Source organism: Coturnix japonica, chromosome Z (genome assembly GCF_001577835.2).
Source record: "Coturnix japonica isolate 7356 chromosome Z, Coturnix japonica 2.1, whole genome shotgun sequence".
In the NCBI taxonomy this organism is placed as follows: Eukaryota; Metazoa; Chordata; class Aves; order Galliformes; family Phasianidae; genus Coturnix; species Coturnix japonica.
In genome coordinates this window covers 21,673,391-21,687,647 of record NC_029547.1, presented here as the reverse complement: position 1 = coordinate 21,687,647, position 14,257 = coordinate 21,673,391, and the positions used below count along the sequence as shown (strand labels likewise).

At 41.3% G+C, this 14,257-nt stretch overlaps 1 protein-coding gene across 2 annotated transcripts in view; it reads left to right on the top strand.

Annotated features, from left to right (window-relative positions):
- The first annotated feature begins 3,350 nt into the window (after nt 1–3,350).
- The window catches only part of SV2C (synaptic vesicle glycoprotein 2C), an 89,885-nt gene continuing 78,978 nt past the window's right edge, over nt 3,351–14,257 (top strand). The window contains exon 1 of one of the 2 annotated variants that reach the window (XM_015848876.2): nt 3,351–3,479. The gene's annotated coding sequence lies outside the window, so the exon portion shown is untranslated. Of the gene's footprint in view, nt 3,480–3,684; nt 3,940–14,257 lie in introns of those variants that run through there. The other variant, XM_015848877.2, reaches the window with a different exon arrangement.

The window sequence follows — 14,257 nt, the reverse complement described above, 5'->3', positions numbered from 1 at the left end:
GTAGCATAATGTAAGACTGGGGAAGCATCCTGTAAGACCTTGATTCTATGGAAATCCAACTTTTATTTCAGGGGTAATACTAGAAATCTTTTCCAGTTGCTATATTCATCACAGTTCAGTGGAGAGATAAAGCCAAATTTATACCCCAGAAAGGAAACAGTGAAAGAAGTAAATTAATGTTTCACAGACAAATATTGTCTAGTGAAAGTTGAAATAAAACAATGATTAAGTAAACAAAAACCCCACTTCTCCCCTACCCCCCAAAAAAACACAACTGAAACCAAAACAATGAAACAAAGAAAGAAAGAAAAAACAGACACAATTATGTTTTAACACAAGCAAATATTTATCCTGTATTTTAAAATTAAAATGGAATGAATAACTGGAAGTGTTGCAAGGTCTGCATTTTCCAATTCTTTTACAAAGGAATAATGAATAGGAATAACATCCTTGTTTTTGTTCTGTTGGCAGAGGAACACAATGCACACACATGGTCACAATTCAGGATCATTTGCTATCAGAACGCCTTGTGTTACTGGGTCTGTGACAACTGCAAGAGAATCTGTCCAGATGTGCTGTGTACTCACTGCAGAAAGTTGACATAACCACAGATGTCATGAGCTTAACTGAATTTGGATACAGAATATGTTTTATGCGTGGAACTAAAGAGTACTCTTGAGGCAAATTTCAAGAAAGCCTGTGATCCAGGGACAAGGAAGCTGTGTGAAATTCTAAGATCTGTAAGGCATTACTTCCATCAGAGATGCGTGTGTGCAGGCCTCCTACCTTGGGATATCTTTCATGGTGGTGGGGATAAGACCTGGTTCCTGCCAGCCTGCAGTTGGTCTGTGGTGGTGGAAGGAATTTTCTCCTATCATACGAAAAAATTACACGTAATGCATAGAAGATAGATTAAGGAAACACTGCACAGCTTTGTTTAAATGACACCTCACATTCCCAGTGAAACCTTCCGGAGATGACATGGTCATTCTTATTCTGGTGCTTCAGGAGGGGCTTAAGAGACAAGTGAGTCAGTCACAGGTCCGGCTGAAACCCACTGGGCTCTGGCATGCATTGTTTGTGTGTCAGGGCTGATCCTTCAGTCAGAGCCATTCATCACACCATCCCACCCCGAGGCCACACAGACAATAGAGCTGATACTGAAAAGTAGCCAGGCAGGCAGACAAGAGGAAGAGCCATTCTCTTCAGCATAGGATTACTTCAGTTTAACCTGGTCATGACACTGTACGCTCCATATTCCAAGTCATCCCATGCTCTCACTGCTCTGCGTTATTCTTCTCCTGAGCATGAGATTTTACTTCTGTAGGTAGAAACCTTGTGCTGATTCTTTAAATTCTGCCTGCCTATTTGCTACAAGAGGCATGCAAATATCTGCTGCAAACTCCCCTCTCAATAACGCAGTGGGTGAGAAAGAAGGTAGCTGCCACTGTAGCCCTCTCTGGGTGGAATCTTAAGGCAAGCCTAAAAACAGCCTTGAGTCTCTCAGTCAGTCCCTTGTAATCTTATTACAGCAATTTCTCTTCCTTAGAATTTTAGTTCTATCTATTAGAATACTAAATATGGATGAGGTTTTGTTCTTGTTGCTGTTTTGGTTTGTTTTCGTTTTTCTTTTTCAGAATAATTTGCTGTTTTTCCATCAAGAAATCACTAGGAGCATGTCATCTGTCCTAATCAATTCATTTCAGTAAAATACAGCTGGGATCCTTTCAAGTTTCACATTTTGTGTAGAAAAATGCTGCTATTTTAATTGGATAGTCAACATTAAATGGATGGTAACAACATTTTACCACTGCTTTTGTTTGGGCAGCACCCATAGCCTTTTATTTTGTCATTGGAAAATGCTGCAATCTTTGTTTTCCATGCCTGTTGTATGCAGCCGGTTTGGTTTACTAACAAGGAGGTGCTCTTCCCCAACACAGTGCAATTTTCTAATATTAGGATTACTGAAAGGGACACAAAAGTAATAGGTATTTCTTTTCTGTTCTTCCTTCATTGTTCCACACTTGACAGAGCTCTGTGCGTAGTTCATCCTGGCTTTCCCCTAGGTACCTAATCAATAAGTCCGTTTCCTTTGCTGTTTGAGTCTTTCACACAACAACAGAGGAAAATGAAAACATTTTAGAGTGCAGGAAAACATGTATGTAAACTCACAAATACAGGCAGGATGAGCTGTCAGAAATCACTTCAAGTTCTGCAGAAGCCATGCACCAGGCACGTGTGGAACACAGGGCATGGGATGGGGGCTGGTAGCATCTGCCCACTACCCCACCTTCCTGCTGCAGGGAACACTCGTAGTGTAATGCATTCTGGAGAGGTAAACCCAAGTTCCCAAGGCTTGTTAACAGAACTGGTGGGATAACTTCTCATTTTGAAAGGCATTTTTAACATGGAGCCCTACCTGCTCTCTTCTCCTTCTTTCCTTTCTTTGCTTTGGTAGTATCACTGCATTGGTGTCCACATGTGAGCTGCTGCAAGAATTATCTGTAACTGTACAAATCCACATAGGAGGAACTCTTCATATTCTTTGTTCATCAGCGGCTATTAGCATCCACTACAACAAAGTAATGGTATAATTCATAGTCTGTGATACCATAGTATTAAAAAACATGGTGATAATAATAAGAAGCACAGTAACCTCCTGCTGTTCACTGACTAGAAGAAAAAAAAGACATCACAGGCTTATTTAGTTTATCTATTTCTCCCCAGACAAAGCAATCATCTTCAAACATATTTTGTTGTTGTTGTTGCTTTGGTTTTTTGTTTGTTTCTTTGTTTTGGCCTTTTTTGTCAAAAGCCACCAACGACAGGGATTCGGCCAGCACCAAGGCAGTGCTCTTCCCGAGTCTCACCCAGGAGACCTCCAACACCTGCTCTACTTCTTGTCACCATGATTCAACTGGCAGCCTTTGCCTGCGGAGCACACGCAGCTTCACACTGTTGCTGGTAAGTGCTCATGGCACTCTACAGTAGGATAGTGGGGATCCAGTGGTCTTCAGGCAGCCATACGGCCTGTTGCAACCCTTAGGAAACTACCCTTTCCACACATTCACCCCGCTGCTGCCTGTCGCCTTTGAAACCAAGTACGTGCGTGGGCGTACTACCTATATTTTCCCCTTTTACCGCAAAAGGGGGCTCGTTCTCGCCGCCCTCGCAGGGGTCTGGGGGGGGAGTTTCCGTGCCCTGAGGCGGGGATCGCCCTCCCCGCTCTCCCACGTCCTCCATCCCGGGTGGCGGCAGCCGCCCCCGCGCCGCTCCCCCTCTCCTCTCCCCGGCGCTGCCGCAGCGGCTGCACCGCAAGGCGAAGCCCACGCCGCGGCTCCGGCCCGCCCCTCCCGGCCCGTCACGCCTGGCGGCTCCATCGGGAGGCTGTGAGCTCGCTCCCTCCCGCAGCCGGCTTCTGGAGGAGGCGGCGGGGAAGGAGGGAGCGGCAGCAGCTCGCAGCCTGCCCGGGCCCTCCGGTAAGTGATGCTGCAGGCAGCGCCCGCTGTTGCTGCCGGGCAACTTTTCCTTTTTTAATTTTTCCCTTCCTTGTCTCCCCTCCTTTTCCTACTTTCGCCCCCCTCCATTCGCATGCTTGCAGCAGGGGAGGACCTCAACTTTTGCACAGGACTTGGGAGGGGGTTTGTTTGGTGGGGAGGAGGGAGCTCAGCTTCGGGCAAGTCGAGCCTTAAAGGGAGTGCAGGGATTCCCGATTCTCCGCTGGGCTGCTGCTCACTTCAGTTGCATCCGGCGCCCGCTCGGCTGTTCGCACTCAGACCTGGTGGCACAGATGCCGGGCGGTGTGAGTATCTCATCTCGGCTTGAAAGCTGACTGGCGTACTAAGGCTGGCACAACTTTTGCTCGCTAGAGGAGCAGAAACCCGGGGGAACAGGTACGCAGAGACTTCAGAGGAAAACAAGCTTGCCAGTGTCCTAGAGGTAAGGATGGAGAAGAAAATCAGGCAGGCGGGAGAGATGTAGGGATTTCATCTCCTTAGGGGACTGACACTTTCTAAAATGTGTTTGAAAACAAGCAGGCTGGGTTTCAGGCTATGCAACAGAAAAGACGAAGGAAAGAAAGAATATAAACAATGTAAGAGCTTTGGAAAACTATATCCCTTTTCTCACTATAGGCTGCCTGCAAGGATCGTGATTCACACTGACTACTCTGGGAGAGCAGTTTAGCGTTCACTGCTCGTAAGGGGGAGGGGGGACTCCCTTGCTTACAGCTGCGGGAGTTTTCCAAAACACACAGTTAGTGCTTTCCTACCACTTTGGAAATTCAGACTGTGAGAGGTGTCTGGGCAGTACTTACAAAGGGAAGCATGGAGTTAGTTTCCTGGGGAAAATCTTTACTGAAATCCAGGTGCGGGTGGTAGGAAGACCCATGGGATGCTGAGTTCTTTAGGGACTGTGGGGCAGAAGAGCCAGAGGGATTCCAGCAGACAGAATAGCTGGTATGAAAGTCTGAGCAGTTGCAGGACTCCAGGGATCTCAGGACTGGGTGACAGGGGGGTAACTGAGCATGGAGGTCACTGATGACTACCTGGCTACCTAAACATGGAATGACCATGGGTGCATTGAAATGGGAATGAGGGTGGGAGCTGAGTCATGCCAGGTGGGGTGGTCACTGCACATCTGTGCAGAATGGGAGGGTGAGAAGAGAAGGAAGAGATGAGAAGATTGTCTCATCAAAAGATGCTGAGATCATCCAGAGGCTTCTCAGTGATTCATGGTATCCTGCTCTCCTTCCCGGAAATAGCTAGGAGGCTGATGAGTGTACCTTTGGTGGGGCTGGCAGGGATTGCAGAGGTTAGTACAACACAAGGGAAACCTACCCAGACAAACAATCAGTACTGCTGGTACTTGGTCTGCATTGCACTGCAGTGCAGGGAGCTCACAGCAACTTCTGCCTTAGGAAAGAGGGAGATGCTGAGCTGATTGGCGGAGGTGGCGCAAGCTATGTCAAAGATCATTGCATTGTGAGTTGAACTGTAAGGAGATTTTGGAAGGGACTTCTTGATGAATTTACAATTAACCTACTATGAAAGATTTTAAGAAGAAAAACAAATGCATACAAATAAACCACCAAATAAAGTTCTCCAGCTAGAATCTTTGGTAACTGTATACTTCTATAAGAAGCGTTTTTCCTGAGTTCCTGATGTGAAAGAGCCTCCTGCTCTACTATGTCATATGTATTATTGAAGTTTTAGAATGGATTTTATTTTCATGCAGGAATGCAAATTATTATTATGCTATTTTGTGTAACATCCATATTCTTCCTTGTCATAAAGGAAGTATTCAGCCTTTTTATAGAGAAGGAAGCATCATGGTAAATTGGAGACACTGGACCTCCCCCCTCAGCTAGCCATTTTCTGCAATTTTATTGAATGATACCTCGCATTAAGTCTTATCATTTCAGAGATTATTTTGCATCTTGTTTTCTCTCTCTCTCTCTTTCTTTCTTAAATACCTTTATCTGTAATGCAAGAAGAGTAACAATTTATTTTCTGTATTCCACAGAAACATAGAATTTTCTAAAATATAGAAAATACATTCCAAGTGGGCTTACGTGCATACATGGGGAGGAAAGCTTCCGACTGGCTGAGTATTGATTTTAAAAGAAAAAAGGGAAAAAGAAATGTATCAACATTATTGACACACATGGTGTCTCCAAACATCTTTAAATAATACCTTAAGCAGAAAAAAAGGAACAAGTAGTAGTCCCATGCCTGTATTTCTCTAGCTGTATTCCTATTGCTAGCTCTACACAGATGACTCTGGGTATCAGTGACACAGACCAAACATAGGCTTTCTCTGATGGCAACTTCATGTAAAATCATGTCATTGCATTCTAGAGGAGCAGATCTGTGTTTGGCCAAATGAGATCAAGGCAAGTGTGTTCTGATGAGGTATTTCAGAAATATACTTATTTTTTTTAGTTACAGCAAAACAAGAGTTGTGTGTGTTTTTTTCTTACTTGTTAGCGGCGTTGCAAGAAAGATGTTTGCAAGAAAGGAAGATCATGTGAAGCGTTCAGTTAAACGTGCAAAACACAGAGTGTTACTGCAGGTGACAACACGAAATATATAATTATGATTGTACGTTCCTGATTATATAAGCTTACGTAAGTTGCTCGCAGTAATGGCTGGTGTCAAATGAATTTTTTAATGATGTGTTTCAAAGCACGGAGGACAAATGTTTATCCACAGCGGTCCTCATCTTGTCCTCATCTTGCCATTAAAATCTGCGTGAGTCACGCTGTAGATTTCATTGGGAACTCAAATGAATCCCACGGTGTCGTTACATGGTATTTGTAGCACAAAAATAGCATTAATGAAGATATTTGACAATCAGTTGTATAAGAGTTGGTTTAGCCTTGCAGGCAGATCACCTGGGCTGTGTGTTACTGTGAATCCTTGCAACCCGTATGCGTCACAGGATGCATATCAATGCTTGTTTAAACAAAAGCTCATCAATTAGATTAAATGTGTTTGCAAACTTACTATAGGGAACCCACAGCTGCTGCCACTGCCCTTTTATTATGTAGTGCATATCTTCGTCTTAGAGCAGATCAGCATCCTACAGAGGACTGAATTTAGAGCTTGTTTTCTTATAAGTGTTTTTAAGAGGCTAAATGGAGAAGTTAACCGGACGTGTGTATCAGTAAGAAAATAGATATTACAGTTCTTATTTTAAATGTGCGAACTGTTTCAGTCTTGAGTTAAATGTGCTATGTTCTCTGATACCTATGTTGCAAAATGTGGTGGCCCTTTATTTCCATAGAGCACTGTCTGCCAAGGTGCGTCTGACAGGCTTTTGATCTGTATTTGTCTATCACTGTGTGGTTTTGTGTGTTTATTTTGTGTACCACCATGCAATTCTTTCAGAGAAATTCTAAACATGGAGAGTACGTTCTCCCGTACATACGCATATTGCCGGTCTGTGATGCTCTAGTCAGGCTTGGTCTCTCCCTTTTTTATGTCACTGAGAGATAAATACATGTGCATTCAGTACAATTAAAAGCAGATTTCTTAAGCATGATTATCATTGAAACTGCTGTGCCATTACCAAAAAAAAAATCAGATAAGGTAAAGCAAGACAAAGCCTGTCCTTTCCTTCTCTATGGCTCAAATTCTCAGTCAGCTTCCCCACCCGGAGAGGCTAATAAATGTTTAAATGCTGCAGGCGTAACAATCGAATTGCTTCAGGTGCAATACATTTTATTGATTAAGACATACAAATTTCATTTCTAAGACCAGAGTCTTACCTCTATCTGCATTTCCTCTGAGCATTTGCTGACTGTAAAGACTTGACACACATCAACAAAACATCAGACTTTTGTGATGAGATGGGCATTCCTTCTAAGTATTTCTAACTGAACTAAAAATGCACTGTAACAAAAAGCATGAAAAACACCTCATGTGTAATGTAGCTGTTCCAGCACACAGCATATAGCTTTGTATTGATCCGAGACTCATGAAAAATATAGTATTGCTGCAGCTTCATGTTAGCTTGCCAGAAGCAAGATATATTTAAGATAAAGCAGTATCTCCTTCTCAGCAAACTGTTTCTGCAGTCATGGCCCTATGGGTCTAGTTACGTGCTTTGTTCTAGGGCAGTAGTCTGTGTCTCGCAAGTACGTGTAGGTTGTCAACTAAAAATCCCAGCCACAGAGAGTGCAGTTGCTAGCTGCACTAAAGCATCCTGTAGGCTTTTTTCCCATTAATGGTAATACAAGTTGTGTGTAGGGCAGCACTCTGGGAAACACATCATGGAAATAGATGGTTTAGAAGTCCAGGTAACCATGGATCTGAGAGGCGGCTTTGCTCTCAGCGTCTTACAGTGCTGCTGGATCTCTTAAGTGCCATCATTTTCATTCCATATTAAGCTGGAGGCTAAACTTCCCTTTCTGTAGGAGTAATGGTGCTAATCCCAAGGAGCAGTTTTTGCAGGCTGCATTCCACCCTTCCCCCTTCTGCTCCTCTAACCCAGGCAGACACTGCCGCAGTCATACAAATGAAGTGGTCCTCCCAGCTGCTCCTGAGGCAGAAATGAGTGGTTTCTCCGAGGTGCACTTCCAGCTGGAAACCACTGCTCTCTGACGTGTGCATTTTGGTTGTTACTTTTTTTTTTTACCTAGATGGGTTCTGCCTCTTTATCATCTGAAGGTCTTATATCCTTGTGATCTATGAAAATGGAACAAAAGTTATATTTATTTTCATTAAAAAGATCTGTACTTGAAAATTGGATCACAGCAGACATCCAAGCACCACCAACAATACTGATAAGATCAACAGTAAATTCTTCCATTTCCTAATCATCTTGAAAGCTCTCTGCAGGGTATATGTAATCTCCTTCTTGCATAGATATGGAAGTGCCAGATACTATTGGCATCTTCCTTTTTAATTCTCATTCATTGAAATAAATAGTTTGGATTATGGAAGACTCCATAGCAAAGATGTTAGATCTTTTTGACGGAATGTGTGAATCTGTGGGTGATATGGTGGGTGCTTGTAAAAGAAAGGGAAGACCAAGTATTACTGTGGTCTCCTACAACTCTAGAAGAGACAAATTCTTTACAGAGCAAAGATTTCTTTTCTTTACTGAGCTGTATTTGACCTGATTATAATCAACATAATAATAATAATAATAATAATAATAGCAACAACAACAACTTGGTAGTTGAATACAGCAAACATTAACATTTCATGGGCCACCAACTCATTGTACCAGCATATAGCTGTGCAGTTCATGACATTTTGGCTTTTGGGTCATATTCCTCTGTGTGCCTAGACGTTACCTCTCACAGGCAGGGCTTGCTATCTCTTTATGTGTAGCTGGCACACAGGCTGCTGCCCACACCAGATTCACTTACCTTTATAATGTTTTTCTCAGTGTGTGAGTAGCATCTTGTTTTCAAATAACAGTTATTTCCTTGCAGTTTTATTAAACAAATCAAGTTCTGACAACAGGAAGGGTGTCAAAGAAAAAAGTGCATAATGATTTTGGACGGGTGACCAATAAACTCGTTACTGTGTTAAGTAATTGTGTAAGAATGATCTGCTCAGGAAAAAAAGAAAAAAGAAAAAAAAAAAAGAAAAAGAAAGAAAAGGGGGGAAAAAAGACAAGATGTATTAAGGCTTGAGGGAGTCTCTGCTATGCAGATGTCTGCAAGACAGTTTCTGCACAATACAGATGAATAGTGGAGTAATTCCTATTTGAAGGGACTCGGTGGTGAGGCTATTTCAGCAGGGCTGACTTTTATAGTTACATCAGCTTTCTTATGGCTATGTCCAGTTGAGGTTTGAGAATCCAGAGATGAGGATTTCAGAGCTCTGTGCAGCCATTCCCATTCTTCAGCACCCTTATTATGACTTACATTGATACAGCTAGGTGGCAAAGTCAGTCATACTGACCTTAATGCGCTTTCACATCAGAAGGGAATAGTCACTGCGGGCAAAACTTGCTCATACATCATGGGTTGTGTTTATCTTTCATCACTACAGAGAATATGGTAGAAGCACGAGTTAAAATGGCATCCATTTTGTCATAACGCAGGCATTATGAGAGGCCCTGTTTTTACATGAAGACGGTATTTCCTCTCTTACAAATGATGTTGTTGTGCATGATTTTTGAAATGCATTATTTCATGGAAAATATTTTAAGCCATGTAATGCTGAATGTCTGTAAGCAGCTTGAAGTTAAGCATGTAACTGAGTATGTGTAGGGGATGGAATATCTGCAAACAAAACTGTGCTCTGCAGGTGGCAGTGTCTCAGTTGTAAGAGGAGGGAAACCACCTGAAATTATTACACTTCTGTACACATGTATCACTAACTTATGCCACAGTACACACCCCTGTAATTTGAATGATGAGAATGGAATCATGTTCCTTGTGAGTCTGTCAGCAGAGAACTATTATTATTATTATTTATTTATTTATTTATTTATTTTTATAATATAAGAAAATGATATTTTTTTAATAACTATTTTCTCTTTGGGTTTACATAGTGTTGTAACTACTTGGAAAATAAGGAATTATATGACCAGAAAGTATGTGTCTTCAAAACTCCTCCATATATTTGGATTACTGCATTTGAACAGAATCTACTTAGGTTACTCTGAAAGCAATGCTCCTGTTTATTTCTATGGAAAGTACAACAGACACAGAGAGCACAATAACACAGATAGAGCAAATTCTCAGCTACAGCACACTGATTTTCTACTTAGCCACAACCATTTTCACCATCAATTTCTGTGCACCAGCAGAGGTGACCCAACATTGTCACCACTGCTGAAATGCACCACCCTCTGCCTCACTGTGATCATATCCAGCTGTTGGTCTCCATAAACATTCAGCAAGTATCACTGATTGTCAATGGGTTCCCCCTTTTTTTTTTTTTTTTTTTTTCCTGCATGGAGGAATGCAGTGAATGATATGCTTGTGCTTCATTCACACTTCCACGTGAGACGCCATTTTGTTAGAGTATCCCCCTGCTGCCATCTGTCACATGGCAACCACATATAATGGGATACTGGTGGAGAGGTTCAACCTCTACTGCCATATCATTAACATCTGCCTCTCATGTCAATGACCAACATCATAACGCTGGAGGCTGCACTTTTGGAGCAGGCCTCATACGTTAATACATAAGTAGCCATGGAAGATATAGTCATGTTAATTAACATGGAAAAACTCAGATGGATGTGTTTCTCAGCACCATAAATAAAAAATGACATTTTTTTTTTTCCTTTCTGTTGTTTCATACTTACCTCAGAGAATCTCATTAAGACTGTAAAAGCATACATTCAGCTTTAAAGACAAAACAGTATGCTTTCTGAGCCTGCATTTTTATCCTTTTATAGTTGAGTATTACCAGAGAAAAAACAACTGCCACAGTAATTAAAAGCCTTTTCCTATATATTTTGCACTGTACATACTGTTAATAAATATCTGTTTTGACAGATTTCACAGATATGCTGAGCTGAAATAAAAAATAAAAAATTTAAAAAAAAAAAAAAAAAAGGTGGTATGTATGCAATCATTTTTAAATAGATTTAAAAAGAGAATATTGCTCCAGCTGTTGGCAGCCCCTTTGTCCTCATAAATGTCTAAGATGTGGGTTAGGAAAATAAAACATGATGTAGCAGAGGAACGTCATTTATGTCTGTATATGTGTGCATACACTTAACTGTTTAAAAAACAAGGAAAAATATCAAGACAGATAACTGTGATGTAAAGCATGTACATCTCATATAAGTGAACAAATTTCTTTGTGATGTCTTCTAACTGAAGTGACTAAGGATCACATCAAGAGTAACGCATGTCAGGCTCCTTCCTTCTACTGTATCAAAGCCTTTCTTTGGCTTATGAATCATGCTAGAAAATATTAGGGAATTTGTACCTTTGACTTCTCAGAATCTGAAGTTTCAGGAAATCTTGCTCAAATCCCTGTTGGGGATTGACATTCATAAAAAACTTTGTGTAATGGCTATTTCTTGTATTTTTCTCTCTCTTGCCACACTGCCACTTGTGTGATGTTCCTTCTCCAACGTAGTATGACAAACCTTCTGTAACTTAATAACAACTTATAAATGATATATGTAATCCATCTGAAACTGTAATGATCTTGCCATCTGAGATAGTGAGGATTTTTATAGAAATCATACATTACATCTTAGTACTACTGATGACAAGTTTTGCACTCGGTGTTTTTGTTCAACTTCGGTTTAGATTTATTCCATCTGCAGCTTCATGGCAGAGCACTACCAAAAGCCAGAAAATTACTTTGAATTCCTTTTTTTTCTCCTTCTATATTTAGTAAACATTTACCCTTCATGTGTTCTTGCAGCACAACATTGAAGATTCCTTGCTATGTCAATTAAGGATAATGGGACTCTGAATAGAGAAAATGTGTTTTCCTGGGAAATCAGGCGTCTCTAGGAAGAACAAATGCTTGCTGATTTTTCTATTTATAGTAACAAATAAGTTTGGTGAATCCCTAGGCAAAACTATTTCCAGTATTTGAGAAACTGTTGTTCAGCATCTTTCAATCTGTCCATGATGGGGCTTTTTTCTACTGAATAATTTCATGCTTTATATTTGCTGACATATGAGTAGCTCAAGGTACAACCTAAAATGTACTTAACATTCCTCTTAGTGATTTAAGGTGTTATTTTGTTAGTGACTGAAAGAAAATGTTTGTCAGCTGTTCCTGGTTCTTCTAGATCTAGGTCCACATACTGTCTTTTGAACAGAATTGAAAGTTCCACCCAGAGAAGAAATACACTGACAGACTTAACAGTACAGCAGGGGGCTGGGATATGTCGTGCTCAAGGAAGGGCTGTGGCTTTGCACAGCTGGGAAGAGAGCAGCAGAGAGAGGGGCCTAAGTGCTGTCTGCCATTATCTAATGAGTGATTATAAAGAAGATGAATTCAGGAAAAGGAATAGCAATTCCACTGAGACAGAAGGAAGATATTGTTCACTGTGGGGATGGTGATGCACCAGAGCAGGCTTATATAGATGCCAGGGCATCACACTAGAAAACCTGATCCAATTTTGAAGTTAACCTGGCCTTCAGCAGTAGTATGGAGTCATTAAGTCCCTTCACTTCATACCTTCCTTACACTGTGATTTTAGTATTATGAAGGGTTACTGGCATAAAGACTGTGCTTAAATCTAAGTTAGTAAATTATGGAATTTGGTGTCACTCTCCTGTGAGCACTTCTACCCCATCAAGAATAATTTCTGGTTAAGACTATGGGTTCTTTTCATATTTGCTTGCAAAATGTAGACTTAAAGATGCTCAGAGAGAGAATTTACTTACAGCAAAATACTCTGTCCTGTTAAACTGCATTCCATAAAATGTCCCTTATATGGCTAGAAACTATTGCACTGGTACAGACCAAGGAACAAAAACAAGATAATTACATTGATCAAAAATTGTTTTTGCTGAGAAATAATATTATTGTTTCTCTTCTAAACGAGCCCAATTGCAGAGGTGCTGAATCACTTAGTTTTGTATTTATTTATGGGAATTCTACAGAATTTCCTTATACTCAGCTTATACTCTTAGCTTAGAGATGGACAGTAACTGACCTCAAGTCCACATTTCAATTCCTAGGAGGCTATTCTTTGGAGTACACAAAGAAGATTTGACTAAAACTTACTGCACTTTTAGTTAGAATATTTATTACAAGTTATTACAAGTGAGGACCCAAATGACTAGAAAAACAGAAATTAACACTCCCAATTTTTTAAGAAATGTAGGAAAGAATATCTGGATAACTACAGGCCAGTGAGCATCACGTCTGTGCCTGGAAAGTTTGCAGAACAGATCTTCCAGCAGTAGATCATGCCCGACCAATCTGGTGGCTTTTTATTATGGAGTGATACCATCAGTAGATGAAGAAAGAGCAGCTGGTGTCACCCACCTGGGAGTCTGTGAGGCACACATGGTCCCACATGACATTCTTATCTCTAAATTCTCACCAGATTTGAAATATATGGATTTGAAGGGTAGACTACTCAGTGGATAAGGAATTGATTGGATGGCTGCAGCTAGAGGGTTGTTGTCAGTGGCACAGTGTACAGGAGGAGGCAGAGGGGATCTGTCATAGGTCTAGTACTCTTCAGCATCACCATCAATGATGTGTGACCATCAGTGAGTGTGATCAACATCACCATCAATGAGAGCGACTTATAATTCTCAGCAAGTATCTGCAGAAGATACCAAGCTGAATGGTTCCATGGATACAAAAGAGGGAAGGGACATCATCTGGATCTGGAAAGGTTTGGAAAATGGGCCCAGCTAATGAGGTTCAACAAGGCTAAGTGGAAGGTATTGCACTTGGGTCAGGGCAGTCGCAGATAGGAGTACAGACTGGGAGAAGAACTCTGAAAGCAGCCCCTCAGAGAAGGAATTGGGTATTCTGATGGATGAATGGATATGACCAAGCAGCGTGTATCTGCAGCTGGAAAGCTGAATCCTATCTTGAGCTGCATCAAAAGAGAGGTGGCCAGGGGGACGAGCAAGGTAATTGTGCTCCTCTGCCCTCCTGAGGCCTCACTTGGGACCCCCAACATAAGGAAGGCATTTAGCTGTTCTAGTGGGTTTAGAAGTTTACTTTACTTGGATAACTGTGGTAATTCTAGAGCTAATACTCGCTAATGAATATGGGACGCGTGCATTTATCAGATTCTAGAGGAGGGCCATGAAGATGATCAGAGCAAAAAGAGGGGAAATTTAGAT